Raw genomic sequence first — 5,326 nt, 5'->3', positions numbered from 1 at the left:
ATATGGAAAAACTACCATAATTGGTCAACCTAGCAAGCCTAAAATGTGCCTATCACTTAAAACATGAATCCATTGCCTAGTTGTTATAATTGTAAACTTACCTCAGAATTGGTGAAATAGAAGAGATGTATTATTTATTGGACTTATACTGCAGAAAGCTCTGTATAAATATGAATGTCCATGAATGCAGATGACAGGATTTAACATGATGTGCTCATGGAAAAGACAAATACCCATGTCCTTTCCAAGAGCTGTTTTGTGATGTTTTCGTCTAAGAAAAGTTAAAGTAGATTTGTTTCTTCTTGACTTCTTCCTGTATGCTGAGAGCAATAACCATCCCAAAGTCTATAACCCCACTGGGTCAGGCTTTCTAATGAATGACCACAGAAAAAACAACAGACACAGAAAGGAAGTTTCCTCTAGAGAAATTTTCTGCCAGTAAAATATTGATCTCTTTTGTCCTTGAGTCCCACAGGGAATTTTTGATAGCTATTCTACAGTAAAGAACTTCCTATTCACAAAACATATACACCATAAACCTAGTTAGAATAAGAATCTGCACTTCAGCCAGAGCTTAGTATCCATTGTGAGGTTGGGTCCCTGAGGAAAATGTTCAACAGGAATTAGAAATATTGACAGCTATTCAATGATTTACATGAGAGCCAAACAAGTCACAGAGGAAAATATCAAAGCAAAACTACTTATAACCTGTTAATAAGGATATACTGTGTCTTCTTCATTAAAAGTTTAAATAGGACTTTTGCTTCTTGCAGAAATTACTAAGTACCCTAATTAACCTTCGTCTAGAGCTCACATAGTATATGATACTTTACTTATAAGGACAATTTATTAAACAATTTGAGAAGCAGAAGAGAACCAAAATTTATTAGCATGCACCATTAAGGTCTAAGAGTCGATGGAAAAGTAAGTGACAACAAAATTTGATGCTAAACATGATTGGAAGTGGTAGTAGAACAGCAGGTACTTATCCTAGAGTAGTTTGAATCTGGGGAGTATAAACACATTGCTTGCCTAGTGGTTTGAGTGCAAAGAATGAGGACAAAGAGATTAGACCACAAGGGTAATGAGAAAACATACTACTGTGATATAGAGTAGTGGCAAGGATGGGCTGTGAAATCCGACGGCCCTGGATTTGAATCCTGGCTCCATTCCACACAACTTGACCTGGGGTAAGTTACTTAAAGATGTAAGCTTCTGTTTCCACTTATTAAAATGGGGATAAGTTGGGCACCATGGCTTGAGCCTGTAAGCCCTCTACTCAAGACACTGAGACAGGAGCATTGCTTGAGCCCAGGCATTCCAGGCTGCAGTAAGCTACGATCACACCACTGTCTCAAACAAAATAAAATAGGAATGCTATGTGGTTGTAGCAGATGAAAGTGCTGTTTGTGTATTAAGTTAAAATGAGTAAATATTAGCAATTTCATATGCTTCAACCTAAAGGGCACCTACCCCTAAGGTTGTTACAATAATTCAGTGAAATAAGGGAACCTGTTCACCTAGAGATTAAGAACATAGTCTCTGGGCTGCTGTCCACCTGGCAAGGGAGTCCCGTCTGTCCAGACCATCCCAGATCTTGCTGCCCACCCAGTGACCAAAGTCCTTCAGGTCTGGAGGTCGCGGTGTCACAGGCTCCACGATATGTTGTTGGCTGAGCAGCGGCAGAAGCAGAAGTGGGCTGTGAATATTCAAAACACTACCTGGAGTAATGCTGATTCTAAGTTTGGCCAGAGGATACTAGAGAAGATGGAGTGGTCTAAAGGAAGGGGTTTAGGGGTTCAGGAGCAAGGAGGCCCAGATCATATTCAAGTTCAAGTTAAAAATAACCACCTGGGACTTCAAGCTACAAACAATAATGAAGCCAACTGGATTGCCCATCAAGATGATTTTAACCGGCTTCTGGCAGAACTGAACACTCGCCAGAGGCAGGTAACAACAGACTCCTTAGACAACAAGAAAAAGAAATCTTTTAGTCTTGAGGAAAAGTCCAAAATCATCGAAAACTGTGTTCATCATAGGAAATTTACAAAAGAAAAGGATCTATCATCTCGGAGCAAAACAGATCTTGACTGCATTTTTGGGAAAAGACAGAGTAAGAAGACTCCCAGGGGTGATTCCAGTCCCTCCACTCCAGACAGAACGAAACCACGATGACAACCCATGCTTTCACCATCCAGGAGTGTTTTGCCAAGCGAATGGCAGCCCTGAAGAACAGGCCCCAGGTCGCAGCTCCAGGATCTGACATTTCCAAGACCCAGGTGAAATGCAAAAGGGGAAAGAAAAGAAACAAAGAGGCAACAGGTAAAAATGGGGAGAGTTACCCCCCCACCCAGTCTAAGGCCAAGCGGCCTAAAGAGGGAAAGCCTAAGAGAGACAAGGTTCAGGAGCCGGAGTCCAAGGTGAAAAGAGCACGGGCGGAGGGACAGCGCAGAGGCCCCTGCTGAGACGAGAGTTCTGAGGCCTCTGCTCAGGGTGCAGGGAATTGTGTGCAGCCACCCGATGGCCAGGATTTCACCCCAAAGCCCAAAAAAACAAGAGGAAAAAAAAAGCTGCAAAGCCAGTAGAGGTAGCAGTGGACACTACGCTGAAAGAAAAAACAAAGAAAGAGAAGAAAGGAAGAAAGGCTCTAAATGAATTCTCTCCAACCAGGACCTTCCGACCACTCAGCTGTCAGGGTGCTGCCAGAGCAGACACCTCTGGCCTGAAGTCAGAGCAGAGTTCACCCCAGAGAGCTGGGGCACATCTTGTCACATGCCCATGGGTGGCCGAGTCTTGCCCTCTCACCATGTTTCTCCCCAAATTATGTTCCCAGGAGGGCTTTGTTTTTTAAATGTTCTCAATCATGGCTCTCACAAACAAATACATTTTTGTAAACTCTGAAAAAAACAATAGTCTCTTGAGCCATGCGGCTTTCTTTTTGATGCTGACTCCACCAACATCTAGTTGTGTGATGCTGGGCAAATGACTTACTCTCCCTCTGCCTCTCTTGCCTCTTGCATATAACAAGGTTACTAACAGCACCTGTTTTGTTGGCTTGTTGTGTTGGGATCAGTGGTTTGCAGACAATTAACCACGCAACAAATGTTAACAATATTAAACATCTTTGAGTACTAAGGCAGTTGGTCTAAAGTGAGCCTGGAAATAATTGATAAGGAATACAGTGTTCTATTGGCTATTGTATAGTTTTGTCTTTATGTTCATATCTAATTATTAGGTTAGTTCAAAAGCAATGACGGTTTTGCCATTAAGTGATGGCAGAAAAACCGTAATTACTTTTGCACCAAACTAATATCTACCTATCTAATTATCTAAGTGATAATTTAATCATGACATTTGATGATATAGGTAAATAATGTTGTGTGTATTTATATACATATACACATATATGGTATATATATGCAGATAAATGTACATCTCCTTATTGGTGTTACATCATAAGTTAAGCCACCTAATAATAAAGTTGACTTATGAAGTTTAATCTTTCATTTCACGCTGATACATAAAATTACAATTGATGTTCAGACCCAAAAAATTAGAAAACCAAAATACTCATTATTTAGTGAGTTAAAAAAAATGTACTAAGCAATAGCTTAACATTCTGCAGGATTAATGACCTTCAGAAGACTCTATAAACTTCTGATCAAAATAGTTAAGTAGAGATTTGGGGGGAAATATGCAACAGAAATCTGAAATATTGACATAGGTTTTTTATTTTTTAGGATAACAAAATAAGAAATAGCAAAAATATCACGTCAAAATTGTAAGATTTTAAAAATTCATGTATCATAATTTTATGAGGATTTTGATGGTCCTTTGCTCTAATTTATGATGGGCTCCACCCATAAGTTTGAAATCAACCTTATTTGGTTCAGGTATATTTTATTATCGTATTTATATTCAGAAGCCAGTAAATCCCTGGTGATCGCATTAATTTATCAGAAATAAAGGTTGAACTTACCTATTTTTTAACCTAATCATGACTTGCTTTAATTGTATAATCCCAAAATTCAGGTGCGTTTGAGATTCTTTGTGGTGTTGAATTTTCATTTTAGTTGTAATAACTTTATTTTAAAAATCTCTGGTAGTCATCAAAACTGGATGTCCAGTTATTTTAAGTTTAAGATACTCTAAAATCCCTCAAAATGTCCCTCAATAACTAAAAATTCTAATTGGCTCTTTCATAACAAATTCAGAAAGCCACCTTTCTTTTATTTTTCCAGGAGTTCCTATAATATTTACAGTTGGAAAAGCCTAAAGCATGGTGGAATATTGGTGTGCTGTTATTGTAAAACTGCAAATTGGAAACCTGATGTTTCATTTCTGATTGCTGTTTTATATAATTATCTCATAATGATTAAGTTTTCTTTCTGAAAGGAAAAGAACACGTTGTTTTTCCTGCATTATCTGATTTAATCATCCAAATAACAATGTGAAATATTATCAAACCCGTTTTAAAAGATGATGAAACTGGAGTGCAAAGGAATTTATTAAGAACATATGGAAGCACAGACTTTTGGGATTATACAACTAAAGCAAGTCATGATTAGTTTAAAAAATAGGTAAGTTCAACTTTTATTTCTGATAAATTAATACAATCACCAGGGATTTACTGGCTTCTAAATATAAACACAATAATAAAATATCTAATATCTATTATTAGATAATAAAATATCTAATAAAATAAGAGATGATCTGGGCCAGGCATGGTGGCTCACATCTGTAATCCCAGCATTTTGGGGAGCCAAGGCGGGCGAATCACCTAAGGTCAGGAGTTCGAGACCAACCTGGCCATCATGGTGAAACCCCTTCTCTATTAAAAATTAAAAAAAAAAAAAATAGGTAGGTGTGGTGGCATGTCCCTGTAGTCCCAGTTACTCGGGAGGCTGAGGCAGGAAAATCGCTTGAACCCAGGAGGCAGAGGTTGCAGTGAACTGAGATTGTGCCACTGCATCCCAGTCTGAGCGACAGAGTGAGACTCTATCTCAAAAAAAAAAAAAAAAAAAAAAATTATCCAGGCATGGTGGTGCATGCCTGTATCCCCAGCTATTTAAGAGGCCGAGGTGGGAGGATCATTTGAGCCCAGGAGCTCAAGGCTGCAGTGAGCTGTGATTAGGCCACTGCTCTCCAGCCTGGGCAACAGAGCAAGACCTTGTCTCAAAAAACGAAAGGAAGAAAAAGAGACAATCTGACTCAAAACCCTTCACTCATAATGACCACCCAATCAGCCTTCAGTGAACTTTTCCATGATGGCAGAGGAAGGGGAGCCTGTGTGCAAGAGAAGCACAACCAGGTTGGGATGGAGACT

General features: G+C 39.1%; 1 pseudogene; it reads left to right on the top strand.

The window, feature by feature from the left end:
* Window positions 1–1,662: 1,662 nt before the first annotated feature.
* Window positions 1,663–2,851, top strand: LOC103240555 (PIN2/TERF1-interacting telomerase inhibitor 1 pseudogene; annotated as a pseudogene).
* The last annotated feature ends 2,475 nt before the right edge of the window (window positions 2,852–5,326 follow it).

The sequence above is a fragment of the Chlorocebus sabaeus genome, chromosome 13 (assembly GCF_047675955.1).
Source record: "Chlorocebus sabaeus isolate Y175 chromosome 13, mChlSab1.0.hap1, whole genome shotgun sequence".
Taxonomy (NCBI): domain Eukaryota; kingdom Metazoa; phylum Chordata; class Mammalia; order Primates; family Cercopithecidae; genus Chlorocebus; species Chlorocebus sabaeus.
The sequence above is the reverse complement of the archived record's forward strand: the minus strand, read 5'-3'. Positions and strand labels throughout refer to the sequence as shown.